The sequence below is a fragment of the Zea mays genome, chromosome 2 (assembly GCF_902167145.1).
Source record: "Zea mays cultivar B73 chromosome 2, Zm-B73-REFERENCE-NAM-5.0, whole genome shotgun sequence".
NCBI classification, from domain to species: domain Eukaryota; kingdom Viridiplantae; phylum Streptophyta; class Magnoliopsida; order Poales; family Poaceae; genus Zea; species Zea mays.
In genome coordinates this window covers 176,551,052-176,565,422 of record NC_050097.1, presented here as the reverse complement: position 1 = coordinate 176,565,422, position 14,371 = coordinate 176,551,052, and the positions used below count along the sequence as shown (strand labels likewise).

At 32.9% G+C, this 14,371-nt stretch overlaps 1 non-coding gene across 1 annotated transcript; it reads left to right on the top strand.

Annotated features, from left to right (window-relative positions):
* The first annotated feature begins 5,987 nt into the window (after positions 1 to 5,987).
* Positions 5,988 to 6,067, top strand: TRNAL-UAG (transfer RNA leucine (anticodon UAG)). Its single transcript has one exon. It is a non-coding gene; the product is annotated as a tRNA-Leu (tRNA).
* The last annotated feature ends 8,304 nt before the right edge of the window (positions 6,068 to 14,371 follow it).

Below are 14,371 nucleotides of genomic sequence, written 5' to 3'. Positions count from 1 at the left end.
CCTGAGGGTAGGAAAATCATGATCGGAATAGCGGACGTAAAGCTATTGAACTTGGGTATGCTCTTTCCTTTTGTCGAAGTGGAATCGTAGAACAGAATGTGATACGATGAGACAGAATGCAATAGAACAAGGATAGCGAACGGGTTACCTACTCCTAAGGGTCAAAGCAAGCCTTTTAATTCAATTCTTTATTCTTACATTAAAGAATGAATCAAATCTCCCCAAGTAGGATTCGAACCTACGACCAGTCAGTTAACAGCCGACCGCCTCTACCACTGAGCTACTGAGGAACAAGGGGAGATTCGACCTCCTAGAGTTCAACTCCCGCTCTCAACCCCGTGAACAATATGAGTCCGAAGCTTCTTTCGTAACTCCCGGAATTTCTTCGTAGTGGCTCCGTTCCATGCCTCATTTCATAGGGAAGCCCAAAGTGGCTCTATTTCATTCTATTTCACTTCTTAGCACTTCCTATCATTTAATATCCATTCCTTTGGTCTTATTGACATAAGAGATGTCATTTATAGTCTATCTCTTTCTATATATGGAAAGTCAAGAAATTCTCATCGAAACATCGAGAAATTGTGCATATAGAAAACTCTAAAGAAAGAAAAAAAGGAGACCCATGCCATGATTTTCAAATCTTTTCTACTTAAGTAGTCTAAAGTAGTCTAAGTTTCTCGATGAGGATAATTAATTCGGTCGTTGTGGTCGGACTCTATTATGGATTTCTGACCACATTCTCCATAGGTCCCTCTTAGATCTTCTTTCTCCAATCTTGGGTTAGGGAAGAAGGAGATATTCGCGACTACTGGCGGTTTCATTATGGGGCAGCTCATGATCTTCATATCAATCTATTATCCACCTCTGCATCTATTCTTTCTTAGCTAAACGGGTGGAAGATCCATCCAATTTGGTTATATCATGGACTCGAAAAACGGATCTGAATGTGACTGAAATGCACGATCTTCACAGGTATCACTTTTCACGATACCTAAACCTAAAAGGTGGAATAGCGATTTTCGAACCATTTCCTATAAGAGAATGGTTTCCATTACTTTGAGAAATGGATTCTATATCAAACTATAGCTATTGCATTAAAGAAGAAAAGAAACTAATAGAAGTCGAAGACGCGGAATGGTAGTGAATAGAGAAAAAGATTCTTCTGATTTTCTTGTTCCTGAAAATATTCGATCCATCTCCTAGACGCCGTAGAGAATTGAGAATTTTCATGTCTTTCAATTCTCGTACTCGTAATTGGAAAGTTACGGAAGGAGATCCATCATTTTGCAATGAAAACAACATAAAAACTCTGGACAATTTCGAAATCAGACCAAGCGTCTTAATACATATGCAAAAAAATTCATTATTGGCCCACCATTGATTACAAGATTTAGCTTTTATGAATCGCTATTGGTTTGATACGAATAATGGCAGTCGTTTCAGTATGTTAAGGATACAGATGTATCCACAATTCATTTAGAGTTACTTAATAGCCTATTTCTTATACTATATCTCTATCCCGTGAAATTCTCGAGCCCAAAGATGGATGCATATGCTGTGTTTCATTTTGCTAAATGATATCAATTAAATGGTATATCAATTCTATAAATTGGATATAGCAATAAATAAATCAGCAAAATTCTTTATTTTAGATAGAAGAAATGTTTCTTCTATCTAAAATAAAAGAATGTACCCTTCTATCCAAATCCAATTTGCATCGATAAAATAAATCCAAATTCCAGATTCCAGCAGTAGATGAATAATTGCAAATTTTTGTGTGTACGAGATTAGAATAACTTAAAAATAACTGACATAATTTTTTATTTTTCCTGATCAGAAAAATACATGAAAAAGAAAGGAGGTAGAAAAATTTGTTGATTTATGGTTAAAGAAGAAAAACAAGAAAACAGGGGTTCTGTTGAATTTCAAGTATTCAGTTTCACCAATAAGATACAGAGACTTGCTTCACATTTAGAATTACACAAAAAAGATTTTTCAACGGAAAGAGGTCTACGAAGACTTTTGGGAAAACGTCAACGTTTGCTGGCTTATTTGGCAAAGAAAAATAGAGTACGTTATAAGAAATTAATAAGTCAGTTGGATATTCGGGAGAAGTAATTTAATCGTTCTCATTTTTTTCTTATTTTATTAGTAGTCTTATAGTAGTCTTAGATTTTGCATTTTGATGAGCCTCGTTTTTGAGGAATTCATGGAATAATCCATTTTCATGGAATAAAGAATAAGAACAAGGATACATAACATAAAAAAAAGAATAGATAAGACGATATTCGCCCTCCCCCTACATATTTGATTTCTTCTCCTATACAAAAACCAGCAAGACCTACTCCATTGGTAATTCCATCAATGACACCTTTATCAAAAAAATGAGTTAGTTCGGCTAATCTTCTTATACCTAGGATAAAAACCCTAGTATAGAAAAAATCTATATAACCACGATTATATGACCAGCTGTATATCTTTTTTTTACTTCATCCAAAAAGCTCTTTTTTGGATTCTTTTTTACAAGGGAATTTTGAAAATTCAAATTCTGAAAAAAAGAATAAGCAGATCCATAAAAGATATATGCTATGAATAGACCAAAAATTGCTAAACTTATAGAAGAAATTGCATTAGTGAGAAATTCATATGAATTTATGGAAGAATTAGAATTTTCCTGGAACAAGTTTATTGAAGGAGTTAGCCACTTTGATAATATGGTTAACTCCAATATTCTATTATCTTTTACTCCATTATCAAAATGGATTCCTATGGACCCAATGAACAAAGTAAAAAGTAGTAATATAAGAAGAGGAAATAGCATAGTATTTCCCGTTTCATGAGGATAGACAAAAGTATTTTTAGCCCCAAAGGGAGTACTAAAGGATCCTATCTTATTTCTTGTATTAGCAGGAATTTTTGGTATATTTTGTGAAAAAAAAGAAACTCCACTCTTCATTGTTGATAAAACAAAATCCCTATTGACTCCTTTGGATATACTTTTTCCCCATAAGGATATTGAATACAACGAACCTTCTTTAGTACTACTGTAATTTTGAAAATGAACACGCAAATACCCATCAAAAGTAAGTAAATATATCCGAAACATATAAAATGCAGTTAATCCTGCAGTAAAAGAGGCTATTATTCCAAAAAAGGGTGAATACAACCAACTATTACTAAGGATTTCATCTTTGGACCAGAAGCAAGCAAGAGGTGGAATACCACAAAGAGAAAGTGTACCACATAAAAAAGTAGTTCTTGTAATTGGAACGTATTTTCTTAAACCACCCATAAGAACCATTATCTGACTTTTATCTGGTGAATATCCAACAAGAGGTTCCATTGAATGAATAACGGATCCGGATCCTAAGAACAATAAAGCTTTCGAATAAGCATGAGTGATCAAATGGAATAAAGCAGCTTGATAAGAACCTATACCTAGAGCTAACATCATATAACCCAATTGAGACATTGTAGAATAGGCTAAGCTTCTTTTAATATCTCTCTGAGCAAGAGCTAAAGTGGCTCCTAAGAAGAGTGTTATTGTACCTATTAAAGAAATGAAACTCATTATCCAGGGTAGGGATATGAAAAGAGGAAGAAGTCTAGCTAGAAGAAAAATCCCCGCAGCAACCATAGTTGCTGCGTGTATAAGAGCCGAAATAGGAGTGGGTCCTTCCATAGCATCAGGTAACCATACGTGAAGAGGAAATTGTGCAGATTTTGCAACTGCACCAAGGAATAATAAAAAAGCACACAAAGTAGTAAGTAAGGAATTAATCCCATTATTAGGAATCCAGTTATTAGCTATTTTGAACAAATCCCGAAACTCCAAACTACCCGTTATCCAAAAAAAAACCTAAAATTCCTAATAACAGACCAAAATCCCCTACACGATTAGTTACAAAAGCTTTTTGACAAGCACTCGCTGCAATTGGCCGCGTAAACCAAAAGCCTATCAATAAATAGGAACACATTCCGACAAGTTCCCAAAAAAAATAAATTTGTATCAAATTGGAACTAGTAACCAATCCTAACATGGAAGTATTAAAAAAACTTATATAAACAAAAAATCTCAAATATCCTTCATCGTGAGACATATAATCGTCACTATAAATAAGAACTAAGATTCCTACAGTAGTAATTAGTATTAACATAATAGACGTAAGGGGGTCGACCAAGTATCCAAATTCTAAGGAAAAATCATTATTGATGGTCCAAGACCATAGATATTGATAGATAGAACTTCCATTTATTTGTTGAATAGACAGGTGAAGTGAGAATACCATAGCTATACTTAAGAGTAAAATACTAGGAAAAGCCCATATCCTACGAAGATTTTTTGTTGCTGTAGGAATAAGAAAAAGTCCAAATCCCATTGACATAATAACTGGAAGTGGGAGAAGAGGAATTACCCAGGCATATTGATATGTATGTTCCATAAGAAAAGAAATAGCAATTTTTAGTTTAAATTTATAGTTCAATTTTTCTATAAAATAAAATTGTTTCCGATTCACCAAACCTATTCTTATCTCTTTCTAAAGGAATTAAAAAAACAAAATAAGAAAAATAAAAAATACTGGAATTATGAATTTTTCTAATTTCTCTCATTAAAATATTCCAAAATTTAGAATGGGTTTAGTTACTTAAATTCAAAAAGTGAATCAAAGAATTTCGGTATCTAGTTATTAGTAAAAAAATATTTATTAAAATACAAAAAAAGATTGAATAATTTTACTTTCTAATCATTTTTGTATTTCTTTTTGTTAAAATAAAAGAGCTCTCTTGTTTCGTAATTGATTGATTGAATTCCAAAGAAAACCTATATTTATAGGAAATTCTCGAATATTGCTTATTTCATATAAAAGGAAATCCTAATGACTAGAATTCTCTAAGTTTTAGAATGTCTTGTTTAAGAGACTAAGTATTTTTTTTTATTGGAATTCAATTATGGAATAGCCTTCTGAACTTAATTAACTATTTGAATTGAATTTTACCTTCTTTTTATCTCCCCCTCTTATATGAGGGCTTATCCCCCATACCATATATTTATATATGGAGTATATTTGATATAGAAATTGATTTAAATAGAAAATCTTAAAAAACTCTTGTCTTATCCACATTAGACAAAATGAACTAAAGAAGAATTTAGAATTTAAGTATCTTTCAGTATCTTTCAGTATCTAAGTATAAATACTAAGAAAAACAGAAAGAAGGATTGATTTGTGGCAATAGATGTCTTTCACATACAACTAGAAAAAAGTAATTCCCTTTTTGAATGGCAGTTCCAAAAAAACGTACTTCGATGTCAAAAAAGCGTATTCGTAAAAATCTTTGGAAAAAAAGACTTATTTTTCCATAGTACAATCTTATTCTTTAGCAAAATCAAGATCATTTTCTAGGGGCAACGAGCATCCAAAACCAAAAGGTTTTTCTGGGCAACAAGCAAACAAATAATAAGATTTTGAAATAATCTGAATTGAACTATCCAAAAGAAATTCCAATTATTTAATATGAATGAATAATTCGGATTAATTAATAAATGTACTTTTATGTGTCGAATTCCTCGGTACAATATTCTTAGAACGAATCCCTCCATTATCATTATATAGAACAAAAGTTTTTGGTATATTGTGTCCTCAGTATTCTTTTCCTATCAAAGAACTTTTTTTATAATAGAATTCTCATAAAAACGAGGATTCTATTATAAAAAGTAGACTATTCTTGCAATAGGACTTACAACCTCCACCTAATCTTATCCAAAATTCCCATATAAATGGGTTTAGGACTGGTACATCATATTAATAAGAGTGTAAAGGCTTTCATTCTATCAATTTTTCTAAAATACAAAATGCATTTCATTGTAGTTAATGATGAACTTATAATGATGAACTTCTAATGTTCCTAAATTCTATGGCTTCTCCCAGTCTCGACGATTCACGATAAAATAACTATTATTCTTTTAAGTTAACTATTATTTAAAATTAGCCGCCATGGTGAAATTGGTAGACACGCTGCTCTTAGGAAGCAGTGCTCAAGCATCTCGGTTCGAATCCGAGTGGCGGCATTCTCGAAAAAGAATACAATAAATTAGAAAATGGATTCAATTCAAAATTTCCAATTTTGTAATGGGACCTTATCGTTATGCTATTTGCAACTTTAGAACATATACTAACTCATATCTCTTTCTCAACCATTTCAATTGTGATTACGATTCATTTGATAACCTTATTAGTTCGTGAACTTAGGGGATTACGTGATTCGTCAGAAAAAGGAATGATAGCTACTTTTTTCTCTATAACAGGATTTTTAGTCTCTCGTTGGGTTTCTTCGGGACATTTTCCATTAAGTAATTTATATGAGTCATTGATCTTCCTTTCATGGACTCTGTATATTCTTCATACTATTCCTAAGATACAGAACTCGAAAAATGATTTAAGCACAATAACTACGCCAAGTACTATTTTAACGCAAGGCTTTGCCACGTCGGGTCTTTTAACTGAAATGCATCAATCCACAATACTAGTACCTGCTCTACAATCTCAGTGGTTAATGATACATGTCAGTATGATGTTACTAAGCTATGCAACTCTTTTGTGTGGATCCTTATTATCCGCCGCTCTTCTAATCATTAGATTTCGAAAGAATTTCGATTTCTTTTCACTAAAGAAAAATGTTTTTCTTAAAACATTTTTCTTTAGTGAGATTGAATATTTATATGCAAAAAGAAGTGCTTTAAAAAAACACCTCTTTTCCCGTATTTCCAAATTATTACAAATATCAATTAACTGAGCGTTTGGATTCTTGGAGTTATTGTGTCATTAGTCTAGGGTTTACTCTTTTAACCGTGGGTATTCTTTGTGGAGCAGTATGGGCTAATGAGGCATGGGGATCCTATTGGAATTGGGATCCTAAGGAAACTTGGGCATTTATTACCTGGACCATATTTGCAATATATTTACATAGTAGAAAAAATCCAAATTGGAAGGGTACGAATTCCGCACTTGTAGCTTCGATAGGATTTCTTATAATTTGGATCTGCTATTTTGGTATCAATCTGTTAGGAATAGGTTTACATAGTTACGGTTCATTTACATTACCATCTAAATAATTACATAACATAAAACCTTCGGTTTTTTTCCTTTTTAGTTTGATTTGAGAACCCTTTGAAAAGACGTTCAAGGGGTTCTCAAAAATTCGAGATAGATCTAATTAGACTTTTTTACTTTTTTCTGAATTTTTTATTTTTCCACTCTGGAATATAGAGCGGACTGGTTAAAAAAAGAAAATCCTATTTAGTATAATAATTGGATAATAGAACCTCTACCCTATCAACGGATAGCGAGAGAACCAAATCTGGATAAATACCAATTCCTATTACTGGTAAAAAGATACAGATTAAAAGAAAGAGTTCTCGTGGTCCAGAATCTACAAAATTTTTGTTTGGAACATGAAATAGCTTGTATCCATAGAACATCTGGCGTAACATAGATAATAAATAAATAGGAGTTAATATCATTCCTATTGCCATTACAAAAGTAATTAGCATTTTTGGCATTAACATAAATTTAGGACTAGTAATTAGTCCAAAAAATACTACTAATTCTGCAACAAAACCGCTCATTCCCGGCAAGGCAAGAGAAGCCATTGAAAAGCTACTAAACATGGTAAAAATTTTTGGCATTGGGATAGATATTCCCCCCAGTTCTTCGAGATAAACAAGACGCATTCTATCACAAGCCGTTCCCGCCAAGAAAAAAAGTGTAGCACCGATAAATCCATGAGATAATATTTGTAAAATAGCTCCATTTAGTCCAATGTTGGTTATGGAACCAATTCCTATAATTATGAAACCCATGTGAGATACGGAGGAGTAGGCTATTCTTTTTTTGAAATTTCGTTGACCAAGAGAAGTTGAAGCTACATAGATTATTTGCACCGCTCCTATTATTACCAACCAAGGGGAAAATAGATAATGAGCATGCGGTAACAATTCCATATTGACCCGAATCAATCCGTATGCTCCCATCTTTAATAGAATTCCGGCTAAAAGCATACATGTACTATAATGCGCTTCCCCATGGGTATCTGGTAACCACGTATGTAAAGGTATAATCGGCAATTTGACAGCATAAGCAATAAGGAAGCCAAAATACAGTAGTATTTCCAATGTTGTAGGGTATGATTGATTAATCAATCTTTCTAAATCTAATCCGGGTTCATTGGAACCATATAATCCCATACCCAGAACTCCAATTAAGAAAAAAATGGAACCGCCTGCAGTATACAAAATAAACTTGGTAGCTGAATACAAACGCCTCTTTCCCCCCCACATGGATAAAAGTAAGTAAACAGGAATTAATTCTAACTCCCACATGATAAAAAAAGTAAAAGGTCTCGTGAAGAAAATAATCATATTTGACCGCTATACATTGCTAGCATCAGGAAATAGAATAATTGCGAATTCCGAGTAACCGGCCAAGCCGCTAAAGTAGCTAAAGTAGTGATAAATCCTGTCAATAAAATAGATCCTAATGAAAGTCCATCGATTCCCAATCTCCAGTGGAAATCGAAAACATCTATCCATTTAGAATCCTCCTTTAATTGGATTAAAGGATCCTCCAATTGGAAATGATAACAGAATGCATAAGTCATAGAAGGAATTCTAATAAACAAATAGCTATAGTATACCACCTAACGATTTTATTTCCTTTATGAGGTAAAAATAAAATTAATGAACCTGCAAATATCGGCAAAACAACAAGTATTGTTAACCAAGGAAAATAACTCATGATAAAGTAATAAAGACAAGATACGTTTTGACCAGAAAAGCCCATGCTCGATTATTTCGAGCACAGGCTTCTTCGGTAAAGAGGAATCAGACGATTCAAGTGGAGTTTTTTGTAACGTATCAATAAGATAGAGCCATGCTGCGGGTTGTTTCAGGCCCTAAATAAATGCGGACACTTAAAAAATCCGTTGGACAGGCGGATTCGCATCTCTTACAACCCACACAATCTTCGGTTCTCGGCGCGGAAGCAATTTGCTTGGCTTTACATCCATCCCAAGGTATCATTTCTAATACATCTGTTGGGCAAGCTCGTACACATTGAGTGCATCCTATACATGTATCATAAATTTTTACAGAATGTGACATTGGATCTCTAAATTTTCCTTTTCAACATAAAAATTTTCGATCTGGTAAAAATAAAATTAGTACTATATAAATTAGATGTATTGTAGACACCAGACGAAGCAATGGTTTATCCAAACTTTAACAAATAATGCAATATATTTCGTAATCTGTTTGTGAGAAAGCGTGAAAAGAGCCAAGAGACTTGAATTTAAGGCTTCAACAGTTATAATTATACGAATTCTACATACTAATTCGAATTAGCCAATAAATTGGCTATCATCTTTTCAATATAAATTATTGCAATATTCAAATTGCAATATCAATGAATTGCAAAAATGCAATATTCAATAAGTAAAAAACAATACTCTGAAATAACCTACTCAAAAAAAGGATATTATTAAACACTAATAAGAAAATAAGATTAGATTTCTATTCATCTTAATGTTTCTTATTATTATATATGCCCCTTTGTTTAGGGGATTCTATGTCTAATTATTCAAAAAATTGGATTGATTGATACGAGTTGATTTCCTGTTACGATGGATGGAAGAAAGAATGGATAGTCCAATAGCTGCTTCAGCAGCCGCAAGGGCTATAACAAAAATTGCGAAAATGTCTCCTTTTAATTGGCGACTATCAAATAGATCAGAAAATGTTACGAGATTTAGATTAATTGAATTCAGTATAAGTTCAAGACATATTAGAGCTCTAACCATGTTTCGGCTTGTGATCAATCCATAGATACCAATCGAAAATAAATAGACACTCAAAAAAAGTACATGCTCAAACATCATTAACTAACTCCTTATCAATCTCGATTCATTTCAATATGAGGACAAGAATTGAACCGATTCAATTAATTAGAATAGAACAATTACGCAACAAAAGAGAAAAGAAGGTATTTGTTGTATTGGCAGTAGATGGGTTTTACTAAATCAAAATTGTGATTCTTTAGTTATTTATTTTATATTTGAAATTCTAAGAATTTTGACTCATTCTAAGTATTTCTTATTGTCGAGCCATAGTAATTGCACCTATTAAAGAAACTAGAAGAATTAGGGAAATGAGTTCAAACGGAAGATAAAAATCGGTTGCTAAATGAATCCCAATTTGTTGAACGTTATTTATGAGACCCTGTTCTACTATTTGGTTTGATCTTGTAGTCCAAAGAATTCCATACCACGACGTATCTGGGATAGTAGTCATTAGTGAAAAAGGAATAGTTATACAAAGGAGTAAAGTAAACCCATCTCCAATAGTCCAATAATTCTTATCTTTAGACCACTCTGAGCCGTTTACAAACATTACAGCAAATATGATCAAGACATTTATGGCTCCCACATAAATAAGAAGTTGTGCGACAGCTACAAAGTAGGAATTTAATAAAAAATAGAATAAGGATATACAAACAAGAACTAATCCTAGCGAAAAGGCAGAATAAATTGGGTTGGTAAGTAATACTACTCCTAGACCTCCTAGTAGAAGACCAAATCCCCCAAATAGCACAAGAATCTCATGTATTGGTCCAGGTAAATCCATTATGGATAAGAAGAAATTTCTAGTATAAAATTTTTCATGAACTGACTAAAACTAAAAGATTCAAGGAAGGAAAAAGGTATTAGGATATTTTTTTGTATATACATATAAGTTGTTAAGCAGTAGTTATTCTTTTTTCGTTAGAGTTAGTAAAAATGGATTTTTCTAATAAAAAAATCCTAATACCTAGTAATCTGTAATCGTTCTTGAATTCCAAGATTTTTCTTCGTCTATTTTACTTTGAGGCGAATTCCTAATTGTTTGAATTGTGTAATCTCCCATTATGGAGATTGGTAACCGACTCAAAGCAATTTGATTGTAATTCAATTCATGACGATCATAAGTAGAAAGTTCATATTCTTCAGTCATTGATAAACAATTTGTGGGACAGTATTCAACACAGTTACCGCAAAATATACAAACTCCAAAATCAATACTATAATTAAGCAATTGTTTTCTTTTAATATCCTTTTCAAATCTCCAATCCACAAGGGGTAGATCTATCGGGCATACGCGAACACATACTTCACAAGCAATGCATTTATCAAATTCAAAGTGTATTCGCCCCCGGAAACGCTCCGATGTAATTGATTTTTCATAAGGGTAGTGAATCGTTATAGGTAAACGATTTGTGTGGGATAAGGTAATTATGAAACTTTGACCAATGTATCTTGCGGCGCGTATTGTTTGTTGACCATAACTAATGAACCCAGTTAGCATAGGGAACATATTCTAAATCTATATATGAAAAAGGTATGTTTCTTTCTCTTGTTTGAGAGAACTTTTTTGTTGAAAATATTCTTACTGTTATTGTATTCTTATTTATAGTGAAACTAGTTGGGAAGAAGTTGTTAATAAGAGATTGCCCAGAGAAATAGGTAAAAGAAATTTCCATCCAAGATTTAATAACTGATCCATTCTCATCCTGGGTAAAGTCCATCTTATTGTGATAGAAATGAAGAGAAATAAATAAGCTTTAGTTAATGTAATAAAGATACCTATTACCATTTCCAAAATTCCAATTATTTTATTCATTTGGAAAAATCCAAAAAAGGATATATAGGGAATAGAGAAATTCCACCCGCCTAAGTATAGAACAGTTACAAATAAAGAGGAAACTAATAAATTTAGGTAAGAAACAAGATAAAATAAACCATATTTAATACCAGAATATTCGGTTTGATAACCTGCTACTAATTCTTCTTCTGCTTCTGGTAAATCAAAGGGTAATCTTTCACATTCTGCCAAAGAAGAAATTAGAAAAACTAGAAAACCTATAGGCTGACGCCAAAGATTCCATCCAAAAAACCATATTTGGACTGTGCTTCAACTATATCAACTGTACTTGAACTATTAGATAATCATAGTCGATGATAACATCACAGTTCCCACCGCTATTCCAAAACCGTACATGAAACCTTAGCTTCATACGGCTCCTCTATGATCAGAAAAAAGGAAAGGATTGTTTCGTTTCGGTATCATCCTCTGGGCATAGATAGAATTAGATAAGATAAAATTGATTGGAAAGCCCAAAATTAGACCAAAGCAATTACGTCTGCTAGAATAACAAAAAAGCGCTTCCGAATTGATCTCATCCTTTATATAATATAATTTTGCTTTGTTCAGTAATAACTTAATATTGGAATAAATCACTCGTTATAACAATTAATAAATGGAAAGAATTTGGCATTAGTTCATGAGGAATTCTGTATGAATAGGGATAAAGGAAGGAAAGAATAAATAAAGATCCTTTTTTGTATTGTATTCCATATCTTTTGTCCTACTCTTCTTTCCCCGGGAGGGGTATACTTAAAAAAAGAATAAAGGGTTAATTCGTTCTTGATAGCCATTTCCTTAACAAGTGAATGGGAACATACTCTAGACCGGAATCTGAAGAAAGTACTGCTTGATCATTTCCACCAATTTCAAGTCCTTATTATGATTCCTTTTATGAGGAAAAATGTCTAATGATTTAGATTCTCTCATTACTAATCCTGTATGTACTTTAGTGTTCCTAATCCCTCACTAACTTTTGATGGATTGCCTTATGGTTATAAGTTTAAATTATAGTAATAACTCAAAATATTCTAGTAATGGAATTCCATATCGCGAATCCTTTATTCTTGCCCGCTTCAAGATATGATGACTAATCAAACAATCTCAACCTTGGGGTAAAGAGTTTACACTGCTTATGTTTACTTGAACTTTTTTCTTGTACGTAGGAAATGAGATTTTTTACTTTTACTACAAATTAATAAGCTGTTTTGTTTCACTCATATAGCTATCGAGTTTAACTTACCAACGCGAATACAGAATAAGCAAAGGAAGATAAGCATTCAATGTATTTTAGAGGAAAAAGATCCTATTTTAACGAATCACACGTAGAGATATTGCTAGTACACAAAAAGTTAATGGTATTTCATAACTAATAGATTGAGCAGCCGCTCGTAGACCGCCTGAAAAAGAATATTTATTATTTGAGCTATATCCTGCCATGAGAAGACCAATAGGAGCAATACTTGAAATCGCAATCCATAAAAAAACACCAATACTAAGATCAGCTAAAACAAAACGATATCCTAAAGGGATAACTAAAAAACTTAATAAAATGGATATGACTGCTATAGAGGGACCAATGCTAAATAAAGGAATATCTCCTCGGGATGGGAGGATATCCTCTTTTAAAAGTAGTTTAGTTCCATCTGCTATAGCTTGAAGCAGTCCCAGGGGGCCAGCATATTCAGGACCAATACGTTGTTGTATCGATGCGGATATTTCTCTTTCTAACCACACAATTACGAGTACTTCTATTGTGATTCCCAGTAGGAGGGCAAAAATGGGTAGAATCCATATAAGTCCGTAGATTTCTTTAAATAATTCCGATTTCGAAAAAGAATTGATAGTTTCTACCTCTACCCTATCTATTATCATTTCAACGATCAACTTCCCCCATAATGATATCTATACTACCTAATATTGTCATGATATCAGCCAATTTCATTTTTTTAACTAGCTGAGGAAGAATTTGCAAATTAATAAAACCCGGTGGACGAATTTTCCATCTCCAGGGGAAAAGACTATCATCTCCTACCAGATAAATTCCTAATTCGCCTTTTGGAGCTTCTACTCTTACATAAAGCTCTTGCTTTGATAATTCAAAATTGGGCGAAGGTTTTTTACCAAGAAATCGATATTCAAAATCATTCCATTCGGGATTCTTTGCTTTCTTAAAGCGTCGGGCTTCTAAATTCTCATAAGGTCCTCCAGGAATTTTCTCTACAGCCTGTTGAATAATTTTTATGGATTCCCTCATTTCACCGACTCGTACTAAATAGCGAGCTAACGAATCTCCTTCTTTTTGCCATTGGACTTTCCAATCGAATTGATTGTAAGACTCATAAGGATCAATTTTACGAAGATCCCATTGTATTCCAGAAGCTCGTAACATTGGTCCCGATAAGCCCCAATTTACAGCTTCTTCTCCGCTAATAAAACCGACTCCTTCAACTCGTTCTAAAAAAATGGGATTCTGTGTAATAAGTTCTTGATATTCAACAACTCCTTGTAAAAAATAATCACAGAAATCTAAACATTTATCCATCCATCCATAAGGGAGATCGGCAGCGACTCCTCCGATGCGAAAGTAATTATGCATCATTCGCATACCTGTAGCAGCTTCAAATAGATCATATATCAATT